This window comes from Phyllostomus hastatus, unplaced genomic scaffold (genome assembly GCF_019186645.2).
Source record: "Phyllostomus hastatus isolate PE091 unplaced genomic scaffold, TTU_PhHast_1.1 phas_contig_34, whole genome shotgun sequence".
In the NCBI taxonomy this organism is placed as follows: Eukaryota; Metazoa; Chordata; class Mammalia; order Chiroptera; family Phyllostomidae; genus Phyllostomus; species Phyllostomus hastatus.
In genome coordinates, this window is record NW_025333857.1 from 38,296,937 (window position 1) to 38,310,285 (window position 13,349).

The 13,349-nt window shown below is 39.9% G+C and overlaps 1 protein-coding gene across 6 annotated transcripts in view; it reads left to right on the plus strand.

The window, feature by feature from the left end:
* The window catches only part of LOC123819749 (transducin-like enhancer protein 4), a 145,308-nt gene that overhangs the window by 35,863 nt on the left and 96,096 nt on the right, over window positions 1-13,349 (plus strand). The window lies entirely within an intron of this gene.

Consider the following 13,349-nt stretch of genomic DNA (forward strand, 5'->3'; position numbering starts at 1 on the left):
ACTAAAGAAATATCTGCATGTTTTGCAGCCGAAGTGCTATGTGTTGTGGGATAGAAGGCACTGAGGCACTGTCCTTCTACCCTTCAGTTCTTTTTTGTTGCACCGCTGCTTTTCTGGAGAGCGGTTCATCACCTGCCTACCAGTGGGCAGTGCAGCTGGTATTTGTGCATGCATGTATGTTAAAGAGATGTGGCGTCCTCTGTGACTTCTCATTTGGTCTGAACTGGATTATACCTCAGGAACCATGGGTACCTTTCATTGGATATATATATACCCCCCCTCAGGGAGCTCATGTCACCAACCCTGGACCTGAGTTAAAATCCTGAATTCAAATGCTATTCTGGATTGCAAACAATAAAGGATGTATTATCTTTCTCTCCCTTTAGCTGTTACCACAAAACCACCACTCACTATATTCCCATTTACCTATTTCCACACAGAATTTGCTTGTGACTAGGTTAGCTGGAAAGGAGGAGGAGAGTCAAGGGGCCTGATTGCATTTCTTTAGGAAGGCCTGGGTGCCCTTTGCTCATCACTCCACATCAGTGTGTGCTGCTTCTTACTTGAAACAGTGCTGCTTTATGGAGGTGGAGAATGGGAAGAATGGGTGACCCACAGAGCTGTAACCAGGCTGAGGGGTCACAGCCAAGGCAGAAGGAAAAGTATGAATTATTCCTTGGGTAGCATTGGGCCTCTGCAGGCACAGACCTCTTATATGTAATCATCTAACAGCTTCCCATGGCATGGTTGCAGGATCTGTGGTGTTATGTTTAGAAGTGGAAGGAGGTCTTGGGGCTGTGGGTGGAGCTGATTTGCCAGTAGGTTGTTTTCCCACGTGAGTTATGTTGTTTGTGGAAGCAGGCCCAGTAGGAACAAAATGTGTAATGGTAGGTGGTGCTGAGCAAGACTGGACTGGAATTAATTGGCTGAGAAAGTTGTACCCTGTAGAAGAAAGCCATGGGGGAGATACTGGCAGCTCCTTTTCTGCTTTAGGCTGGGAGCAGGTAGGCCTCATAATCTTACCGTTCACTGTTTATTTCCCCACTACTTTGGACATTTCTTGGTTGAAATCCTTGATTCACGTGTAATGAATGACCCATGTCGTGGTTTTCTAAATCCTAATTCTGTGTATATCTCTTGCTCTGTTTACTTTGGATTTAATTGGCTCTTTTTTTTTTTTTCCGGTTTCCCAAGGTGTGTTTATAGCTGCTAATGTGTGGGCCACAGACATGTTTGTTCGTGTCCAATCCAGTCCTCTCTGATGTTTTGTGTCGGAACATCGCCCACCTTCTTAACTCTTCTGGGCATTCTGTGAGCATCAGACTCTTTGTCTTTACCCTGAGGCCAGATGGACATAATCTGGAGGGCGGGCAGGAGGCAGGTTATTAGAGGAAGATGAATTCTATTTCCTGTCTCTTCAGAGGCATGGAAAATCACTCTTGCATGGCTGTGAGCCTCACTCAGAGCCAGGGTTGAAGGCTCTTAATCTGATCTTTTAACACCAGCTCTCTGTGTGACAGTTTCATTGCCAAAATGGCAGCTGCGGTATTAAAATTTATTTAAAAATGTTTTATTTAAAACTTAAATTATTACATTTAGAGAAACAAAAAACATTCCCTGAAGACTAGTGTATAAGCTACAGGGCAGTGGTTGGAGAGATTCTTTTTGGAATTGGACAGAAACAAGAAGTAAATTTACATACATGTAGGTGAAGTCTACTTTTAAGTTAACCCACATGAGCTGATTAATGTACCTGCTTAATGTTGCTTGTGTCTAATGTAACATGTTTTCTAAAATTAAAGAACTCTGTAATGCCGAATGTAACTGTTAAGTTTAGTTTTAACTGCAAGACTTTATTTTAGAAATAAATTGTGTAATCGTATATCAAAGGTACTTGATGTGTGTCTGTGGATATAATAATCACAGAGAAAAGTATTTTTCCATTAGATTTCACTAAGACATTTTTTAAAAATTAAAAAAAAATAGAGTCAATAAATATTTTAATGATGTGCTTGTTGTACTCACATATGACTACTTCCAGAGCTCCAGGCATTACTCAAAGATATTACCAACTGTTGTAATTAAAGTATCACTGATAGTTCTTAAGATTTTATAGGATCCCTAATAACAGAATTTACAGAAACCTTATAAGTGAATCTTTACCTGTCTAAAGCTGTTTTTTCCTCCTCTTTTCTTTTGGGTTTTAGGAATGGGTAAAGACTAATCTATATTCTGCTGCCCTCAAATTTCTTCTTTAAAAGGCAGATCTCAAAGTAGTAAGTGGGAAGCTCTCCTCTATCCCACTTTGGGTCTCATTTGCAGGGAAGGAACTATAAATAATCAACTCTCTGTTGGCAGTTCCATAAGCCAGAGATGCCAGGATGATGACAGTCAGATCTGGGTCAGGTCTTGACCTCCCTGTTACAGATTGAGTGGCTTACTATAGCAGAGTTAAGCTGGGTGACCTTTAGCAAGTGATTTGCCTCTCTAAGCCTCAGTTTCCTCATCTGTATGATGCAGTTAATAATAGCATGGCACACACGTGATCACTTTGAGGATTATTTGGGATTATACACATGCAGCTTAGCACATAGTAAGCACCTCTTGATGTTTGCTAGCAGTAGTACTAGCTGCAATAGCAGCGAAGCTCTAGATTGCCTTGTAAGAGGACTTGGAGTCCTCCCTCCCCTTTTTAGTCATTGCTTTTAGGAAGATTGTGAGTTTTCTTCCTCTCTAATGCCCTTCTGATAGAGGGGAAAAATGCAAACTAAAACCAAACCCAGAGCTGACACTAGCTGGAAATCTCAGTGAGGCATTAGGTAGCCTCCAAAATGATTCTCTTCTAGCTCCAAAAATTATTTTTCACATTTAGCAAACACCTGTGTCTCCCCAGCCTACAAGCAGAGATCCATCCATAAGGTGACAGCTCCTCAAGGTGCTCACCCTATAACGCTCACCTCAGAAGAATAGCGGTTTTGGATGGGGTCTGTGTTTTACCCACAAAACTATGTGGAAAAACAAACTTCTCCATCCATTTGGGATCTGGCTGTTGTAAAAATATACCTGATTGCTTAGTGGAAGTTGGTTCTGTTTTTACACATAGTTTATGGGGATGGAGTCTTCTTTTTCCACAGTGATGTCAGGATATTGTTTTTGTAGACCTTTAGATATTATGGGCCCTTGGCAAAATTAAAGGGTGCCAGTAAAGAGATATGTCTCTAGTGTCCCCCTCTTCATTTTCCAAGAACATACCTGCAAGGGGGATTCTAATGCAGATTGAAAACTGTATGCCACTTGTTACACCCTGGCAGCAAGGTACAGTGTTTCTGCTAATTTGACTTTGTGTTGGGAAAGTTGATCTACCTGAGCCTTAATATTTCTATAGAATGATGGGGATAACCCTATCTTTATAATGTATGGTATATGTACTGAAATATAAAGCACTTGTGATAGAAATGCCAGTTTTGCTTTTCTTTTACTGGAAAATGGATTCTATTCCAGCTTATTTTGGGTCCCAAGACATTTGGAGAGAAAGGACTTAGTAAAAAAGTGGGAAAAGTTCAAGGTAATTACAGATCAGCTGGCTGGCAGACTTTCTATGAAGTTAGCTAGGTCTCGCAGGTTAGGGGCTACTTCCAGCTTTCAGAAGGAGGGGGATAGTTTATATTTTGGTAAAGCGGTAAGTGTGGATTTAAACTATTAGCTTAACATTAAATATTAGGCACTTTCTGAGGACTTTTTAGAGGTTATTTGTGGTTTTTATATGCTTATTTCCCTAGATTATAAAATTGCTTATTTTTGATATAGGCAGGGTATGTTTCATGGTGATCAGCAAGGTATTCCTAAGACCTTTGAGAACTTCAAACCCCTGATAGGCTATAGGTGAAAATTTATTATAATTGAAAATCTTCTTTCCTCAGGGTACAGTTGTATTTTTCAGAAACTTGCTGCTGCCCTAACAAGGAACAGACAGAATTCATTGGAAGAGTTATGTTGTGTTAGAGACAGTGTGATAAGAACCTGAGGGTCAAGCAGACCTAGAGCCCAATCATGACTCAGCCACTTGCTTCCTTTATCATGCTGGGCAAAATACTTCACTTCCTGGACTGCAATTTTCTCATCCATATAATGGGAAGCCCGCACTATATACCTGCAATATAGGGTTGTTTTATGTGGATTAGTGACAGTGTAGAGAACCTAGCTGGATATTTGGCTACTTTAACAGATCAAAGGAATAGTGGTTAGTTAAGATAAAAGCTTGTTTTCTCTCACAGAACAGTTTGCAAGCTGCTGTAGCTAATTTGGTGGCTCCATGATGTAGGGAACTGAAGTTCCTCTTGTGTTGATGCTTATTACACTGGCACCATCATATCTCTATCCTGCTCCAGCCAGAAAGGAGAAGACCAAGGGCAGGTGGTTCGCCACCCCCCCACCCACCCCTAGGACATGATGTTAGAAAATAGTCATATTTTTGCTCACTTTGCAATGAACAGTACCTGGTTACTTGCCCACAGCTAGCTGCAAGGGTGACTTGGAAATGTTGTCCTAGTTCAGTTGCCATTGTGCTCACCTAAACTTTTTACTAATGTAAGAGATGGGATATCAGAGGGTAACTTACCAGTTTCTTCTAGACCTCATGCTATGCACAAAATAAAATAGTGGTCATTATTATTATTATTGTCATTGTTGATTTGAAGGGAAGTCATAATTGAGCCAGTTGTGTATCTTTATATGAAACCTCTAGCTCTGCCAGTGGCTCACACCAGTGGCTGGTGTGGCTTAGTGGATTGGGCGCTGGCCTGTGAACCAAAAGGTTGCCAGTTCAATACCCAGTCAGGGCACATACCTGGGTTGCAGGCCAGATCCCCAGTTGGGGGTGTGCAAGAGGCAACCAATTGATCTGTCTCTCACACATCGATGTTTCCCTCCCTCTTTTTATCCCTCCCTTCCTCTCTCTACGAAGAAAAAAAAAGAGAGAGAACCTCTAGCTCTGATGTATCATCAGTACAGCTCATTTTAATTTATCACAAAATATAAATAATGCATAGTTCTTTTTTTTTAATATTTGCTCGTTTTTATTTAGGATAACAACTCTTTTTTTTTTTTAAGATTTTATTTATTTTTTTTTTAGAGAGGGAAGGGAGAGAGAAAGAGAGAGAGAAACATCAATGTGTGGTTGCTGGGGGTCATGGCCTGCAACCCAGGCATGTTCCCTAACTGGGAATCGAACCTGCGACACTTTGGTTCACAGCCCGCGCTCAATCCACTGAGCTACGCCAGCCAGGGCTCATACTTCTTATTACAGAAGTCTCCTCCAAAGTATGAATTGTAAGGAAATGAATACCCATCAGGTATTGTTTAGCATTCAGATATTCACAGGGGGTGAAAAGGAACCCATATGAACAGTTATGGGCCCTGTGGCCTACATGCACAGCCTGTATTTATGCCTGTACTTTTCAAAATACAGAGACTCTTAAAGACACCTCTCATTTGAAGGGTGGAATGTAGCAGATCACACATAGGCCTGCCCGGTTTTGTAGTAAACTGGCTGGAAGGAAAATGCTACTTGACTGGAAGTTATTGTTAAGAAAATCTCTTCTCATGAGTGGAACATTTTGCAAGTCCTTGATTTATAACTTTCCTCCTTACCTATCTCAGACATCCAGACATATTCTTGTGAATATGCATTGTCTTTGATCTGGAGAAAATGGGGTACAAAATTTTGACAGCTCCCATCCTCCCTCTGAAATCATGAAAGATATATTGGATAAGTCACTCTTTGTTTTCTGAATTATAAGACATCTCAGAAAAATCAGCTTAGGTTAACTGTTTTGCAGCATCAGACTTAATCCATTTTAATGTCTTAGGCCTCAAAGCATTTCCAGACCACAGAATGAAGTAACCTGAAATATGTGTGCTGTATGGAGAGAGAGAAAGAACATAAAAGCAGTTTCTTATGACCAGTGGCTTCCTAATTCCCATTTATTAAACCCCTGGTTATCGTTACCTTTGGAGAAATAGCATTCATCTTTAACCTTGTTTTCAGCAGATAGTTACAACTTGTTTCAGTGCCATGGAGAATGAATATTCCCCTACTCCCCAACTTGTGTGTAATTCCGTAGCTGTTGTCTTGTTCTTTGAGTTACTTAAGCAGAAACTGGGTTGCACAGAGGTTGCTGGTAGAGGAGCCCTGGAGTTAGAGTCCTGGTGAGACCCGCCTTGGAGGCCGGGTTTACAGTGAGCCACTCTTTTTCCTCTCATCTGTAAATATTGCTTTAACAAAGGAAATAAAGAATTCAAATCCTTCTTTTGACCATATTTAACAATTAGGAGTGAAAATTTTAGTTTTCTTGTATTTGCCTAGGGAAAGAGAACATCCCAACTTGAATGCTCTCTGATGCAGATTTAATTTTAACTCCAAACATGGGATTTATTGTCTTCTTAGCTGTTGTGATGGGTAGTACCAAGTAGTCGGAGTTTTGTTGTAGAATTCTGTAGGTTTATTTGGGTGCTCTACATTGCATTTAAATAATAGAAAATAATACACAATTGCATAATCATGATTATATGCATTTGTATAAATTATCATTCAAACAGGTTAGAATAACTAGTCAAATCAAATGACCTGTGAATTTCTATTTTAGACATGCCATTAATTTGGTCCTTTTAATTTGATGGTAAAAAACACCCCTTCTACTTTATGAGATATGGGTGTTGATTTGGCACCTGTGTTAAAACGGTACTGAATTACTCTGAACCACATTTTGCCTGTATAGAATAATTGTAAAATAGGCGTTGAAAAATGATCAGTTACTTTCGTATTGTGCCTCAGGGAGGAAATGAACAAAATATAGTGGGTTACATGCACTGGTGGCAGTGTTCTCGCCTCATAATGGCACCAGGTTAACTCGTCTTATTGCTTGTTAACTTTGTAAGGAAATCAATGGCTTGTGATAACATAGTTTGATGTAGGAGAGGTTGGCTGAAATCACCAGAGATCTCCTGATCAGTATGCAGTGACACCCAGAAGACCACCTTCAGAAATCATTCATTAAGTGTCAGCAGCCTCCACAGTGTCATCTGCTTCCCAGTCAGGGTCATTTTTGTCAGTGTTGATTAATGTATCATGACAGCATTGCATACCTAAGGAATGTCCTAAAATGACTCAGTACACCTGGATTGGGGCTTAGGGGATTTGGTCCAGTTTTCCAATTCTCACATTGGATAACTTCATTAACATTTTTTTTCTCACAATACTCAATGAGGCATCAGAGAGAATATTCCTGTCCCATGTTCCCTGGCTGACTGATTGGCTTATTCTATGTGATTATGTGTTTTGATGACAATTGGATGTTGGGTGAGAACTTGGTGGGTGACATGACAGCCTGCTTGCCCTCCACAAGTGAAAGATGGGCCTCAGGAGGGGAGTCTTTTTTCCTTGCAGGTTTAAATGTAGCCTTCCTCCCGAAGGCAGCAGTACGACTCCTCATCTGTATGTGTCTAAAAGAATGAACTGCATTTGAGAAACTGGCTAATTTTTTTACTTTCAGTTAGGTAGTGATTAGCTTATTACCGGAGCTAAGCTTTAAAATACTTTAAAGTGGGTCTGCATTGTACAATATTGCCATAGCCACAAATGGCTGTTTAGATTTAATTTAAAATTAACTAAATAAGGTTAAAAATTCTGTTTCCCAGTCACAGTAGCCACAATTTAACTGCTCTGTGTCCACCCATATGTAGTTACCATATTATTGGTACAGACCTGGGGTATTTCCAACATTGCAGGAAGTTCTCTTGGAAAGTAGACTTGTAGGGCTTATTGGATATATCAGTAAAGAATTCCCTGCCCCAGGGTCAAACCCAAGTCCCAAGGTATGCTCCTGAGAGCTTTAATCCCAAATTCCAGGGCTGAAATTTTTGGGGAAGCTTTGCATTCATACTTATTCTTTGAGATTTGAAGCTCAGAGTAGTTTACCAGGTATTAGCCACATTAAACCTGGTGGGATTGGCTGGTTGTTTTGTAATACCTAATTTCTTATGGGACTAACACTTATTAGAATACTGTTTAGAAAAGGCTGACTTGAGTTTTTGTGAAATTTAAAGCTTATTAGTGTCAATAAACATGGTAGGGTTGCTGAAAAAAAGGCCCAGCAGGATTTTACTATGACTTACTAGACTTGGAGTGACACTCAGATTTGAGCAGCTCAGCCTTATTAGGAGTATTGTGTCTAGTTGCACTGAGCACAACCAGAGGAGTAGCCAGAAGAATGAGTGGCCTGGGGGTGTTCAACCTGAAACGCAGAAAACAAAGCGTGCATTATGCCATTCTCAAATATTTGAAGTACATTCCAGTGGAGGGGAATTTAGAGGCAAAACCCTGGCCCAGTGGGAAGAAGTTTCTATTCCGTGTTACGGTCCTTTATTCCTAAATGGAAAAAGCTTATCCATGAGGTGTTAAAGTTACCTTTCAAAGAATGTGTGACCAAGGAGAGACATTCTGACTACTCTTTATTTAGAGTACAGTAGAGGACATTTATCTCTTGGATATAGTATTGGCCTTAGGCCTGTGGTTGGTATAGCAGTGCCACCACTCCAGTTTCCTCAGCCCAGGCAGCATTTGGAAATGCATAGGCATTTGGAAATACAGAGAGACTTTTTGGTTGATTGGTTGGCAGGTTGGCTGGTTGGTTGTTACATTGCTTGAGGACTACTGGATTCTGGGTCTCATGTTCTTTCTAGTTCTGAGGGAGTGGCTTGTTTGGTACATGTGGCTAGTGATTCTTATTAGCAAGAAGGGTATCTGGTCCAAGTTCTAAGTATCTTTCACCTTAGAATGTTGGATTAGCCCTCTAACTTGGCTCCCTCTAATCTGGTTCACTTCCCTGCCATCCATCTTCTTACTGTTACCAGGTATTTCTTACTAAAATGCAGAAATGATAGCACTCAGGGGCTTAAACATTTTTAATTAAGAAAAATGTCCTACTGGTAAAGGTAAAGTTCGGCTTCTTGGCATGGTTGTGTGCAGCCCTCTCTGTTTGACCTCCTCCTGCCTTACTGATTCCACTTCCCACTAGTATGTGGTTTGGAGAGTATGTGTGTGTATGCTGGACTCAGGTGACTTCACCCACTTGCCTTTGTTGTTTCTTCCGTGAAACCTCTTCCACCTTAAGGAGTTTGGCACTAAGTCTTGGCCATTTCCAAGAAGGCCCTCCAGATCCAACCTGCCTTTTCTCTCCCATCTTTTCCCTACCTTGCATCCTTCTCCAGACTCACATTCTTTCTCTTCCTCGACAGACAAGCTCCTTTCTCCTTCAGGGAACTTAGCTGAGTTATTCCCTTTCCCTGGGATTCTTTTCTCCTTGCTCTTCATCCACAGGACTCCTGCAAATCCGTTTAGTCTCAGTTGTTGGGTCAGCTTCCCTAGGGAATCTTCCCCCAGGCCTGAGTTTCAATTAGATATTTCCCTGACAAGTGATTACATAGCATCTGTAATTTTCTTCCTGGAAATTATCTTCTAATTGTAATTATAGAGGCTCTTGAGTATTATCAGTTCACCAAATATCTTGTTCATTACTCTTATCTCAGTTCCTACTATAATGCCTGGTACATAGTAGGTGCTAAATAAACATCTAATGAATAAGAAAACGAAGCCTTTCCTGATGCCCCAGGAAGTGTGCTTTTGTCATTACTTTCTGTAATCTTCCTTAGTATTTTACACCCTGCAGTCCTGTATGTCTGAGAGTTCTTGGAGTAGGGGGGCAATGATCTGTTGCTCACAGTTGGATCTCCATGTGATAGGAACCTCATTGTTGTTCATTACAAGGACCCTGTTTCATTTTACATCTTTGCCCTTACTACCCTTTTACTATCCCTATTAGTAAGTGGGGATATTATAAAAAGATTCTGAGTTGTAGAGGGTTTTGTTTTTAAATTACTGTTTTAATTAGAAGCACCATTATCTATTGCCATGCTCCAGAGTATTGGCAGGGCAGGTAACGTCATCGTAATCTCTGGAGAAACATGCATTAAACACCTGCTACACACATATTTGTGGTTTGTGAATGTCTGTTTCTTAGCAGGCTTTCTTAGATTTCAAGCTTACATTTTCAGTATTTGTCCTGAACAAATGCAAACGATTATTTTATGATGAAAGTAGGCGATTGATTTAATGTATAGAATTTCATTTACCGACCATTCTTTCCCAACTGTGCTTGTATTTCTTAAACCATAGCATTTTATTGAGATATAATTTACACATCATAAAATTCACTCATTTTAAGTGTACAATTCAATGATTTGTAGTAAATGTGGAGTTGTATAACCATAACCACAATATAGGTTGTTTTTTAAAGGATTCTTTAAAAATTATAAATCACAGTATTTTAAATAATAAACAGTAAATCATTCTCTTGTCCAAGTCCTTATTAGAGGAACTCCCCCCCCCCCCACACACACATCACCTTTGGCTTATTAATACATTCTTAGTGGTGTTTTATTTGGTGGTACTGTGTGAAGTTCAGATCGGGAGCTTATATCTGAGGGAGCAGCTTGAGTAATAAGAGAAGCCAAGAGGACAGTTGCCTTACGCAGGTTACTGGGTCTAGAGTGGCTGTGGTCACAACTTGTGGTGAGGTGGCAGAGGAGAGAAGCAGGAAGTAGGAGAGGAAATGAGCTGTAGGGTGGAGTGGGAGGAGAAGAACAGATGGGGAAGGGGAAGAAAAGGGGAAGAGGTGGCAGAAATAATGGGAAAGCCATCATGTTTCTAAGAAGATGTGAAAAACTCAAAAACTTGCTGTATTTTCTGATTCATAAAGGTTATTTGTTGCAATTTGAACATGGAAAAAAATGATTCTTTGGGGTCAGTTTGTAAGAGTGCTTTGGCCTTCTTTGTGTTTGTTTTTTCTTTTCATTCGCCCCTTTTCTGAGTTTTCATTTTCACAGCTTATCTGATACATGCTTCTTTAGTCTGTGGTATAATGGTGCTCTGATACTGAGTGAGCGACGTCAGGGGGTTTCTTGTGCCTTCAGAGCACATAGGGGAGGAGGCATTCTTTGCGTTAGCGAGCTTCTGTTCAAAAGGTCCTTCCTTAAACAACAAGATGATTCACAGTTGTAAGCAGAAATAGGGAAGTAAAATGCTGAACTACAGGTAAAGTTTAGATGTGGCATAACATGGCCATCGCCACGAGAGATGGGGAAGGAACTGAATCATGACTTACACTGTCATTTTAGCTTTTTAACAAGAGCTTCTATAGGAACATCAGATGTCCCTGTTATGGTTCACTGATGTGTTTCTGGTTTTCTCCATAAATATATTTGATTTTAATGCTGAGCCAGAGAAAGATCTCCCCACTGCCTAAGGCGTCTGTGTTTATCTTGGCACTTGGAATCCAGTTTATGAAGCAAGAGTTGAACTATCTTTATGGTGGAAAGGCCCAAACTAGATGGATTTTTTGCATCCCTATCTTAATGAAACTGTTCTTTGAATGCTTAATATAAAGAAGATGAAGTCTTAGTAATATGGAGATATTTCAGCAGTATAGAAAAAGGGCAGAGAGGAAGACTTGCTTAAAAGCTTTTGTTGAAGGAGTGGATGCATGGATAGAATGAAATACGTGTTGGATGTGTGTACATATGGTCCTTGAGCCTTCAGGTTTTTGGAAATGTTGAGCAGTAATTGTTGAATTTCAACAGTTGCGTTGTTGAAAATAAAAGGTGGAAAAGTCCATAAAAATTTGTGTTTGTATACTCACTTTGGGTATTAGATAAATCCCAGAGTTGTCCTACGTGTTGTCTTTTTCTCTGTTTTCAAAGGACTGCCATTTTCCACTGCTCTGACAACCAGATTACCTCAAATCTGTACATGAGCTCTGTCCTTGGCGCATATTAGGTGCTCAGAAAACGTATGCGCTCAGATTGGCTTTAAGGGAAGACTGCTTATTCCTGGTCATTATATTGGTTGTGCCTCTCTTCCTTCTAGTGTTCTGACAAATCTTTAGGATTTTACTTTATTCAGAGAAAGAGAGAAATGATTTCACTTTGGCAAATATTTTATTAAAGAGTAAGAGAATGGACAGATATATCGATCAAGACTTTGGGATTGCTTCTTAAGCTCTTGTTTAAAACAGTTAAAATTAAAAAAAATCAAAGGTATATTTAATATTCAGAGTTTATGAAAAGCTTCAAATGTGGTGATCTGTTATTTGACATTTTTCTTTCAATTAGTTATAGACAGAAAATACATGTTTCTGTTAGGGTGAAAACACCACATGGAGATAACTAATTTACAGCGGTTTCCTCTTCCACATCACCTTCCCCACTGTCTCCGCTACACAGCTTGGAGGTGGAACGGTTGTCACCCCAGTTGATCTCAGTAACTATTTATTTGAGGGTTTTGGAATGTAGTACCAGGTAGCTCCAGGGGAGTTTCATGTTTAACTGATGGCTTAGCTCATTGTATGCATTATGTAGGATGATAGCTGAGCTTCATAGTCACTTAAAGCAGTAGAGAAAGTTAGCTCCATTCTCAGCTGAGATCAACCCAAATAAGACTCTTCCCAGGTGCACAGAGGAATGCCTGTTTTCACAGCACGGCCCGGTTGGCTCTTCCTTCCCTAAACCTAGTTAAAAGAAGTCCAGAAGAGGCCTCTTTTAGACCAAGTTTGAGCATGCAGATACCAGAATGTTCAAGTGTATTTAGTTGGGAAAACTATTTGTATTTGGGGTCACTTGTGTATGCCCAGATTTGAGTGCCTCCATGCAGAGACTTGTGTGGTATTTACTTTTTTAATGTCACAAAAATTACTGATATTAGTTCTAGATCATTCTTTGTAGAACTGAATCATGGATAGATGGTCCTATACTATCTATTCTAGTTTTTACCAAAGAAAAACAACTTAAACTTGAGGTTTTAGTTTTCCCATTGCATTTAAAAGAAATACCTAAAGTCTTCATAGTTTTCTACTAGTGAGAGTTGTACATTTTAAATCTCTTAAATATGCAGCCCTTCATTACAGGAATTAAGATGTGGACATGTTTCACATTTATAGAAGAAACAGAAAAGTTTAGTTTTGTTGTCCTAGTGTTTAACAGACATCAGGGGAAATTTTAAAAATAATTATTTCTAGAAAATATTTTGAAAGTTTTTATGTAGGTGGAAGAAGGAGAGGGAGGGGGTACCAAGGAAGTAGGCGAAATGGGTTTTTGTGTTCTTTTGTTAGTTGGAGTTAGTCAGAGAGGTTGAGTCTCAGTGTACCACTGACAGGAAAGGAAGATTTAAGCAGCTTCTACCAGTTGTAAGGGAGCATCCTTCCTGGGGCACAGCTGGATGCCCAGTTACCTCTCAGCAG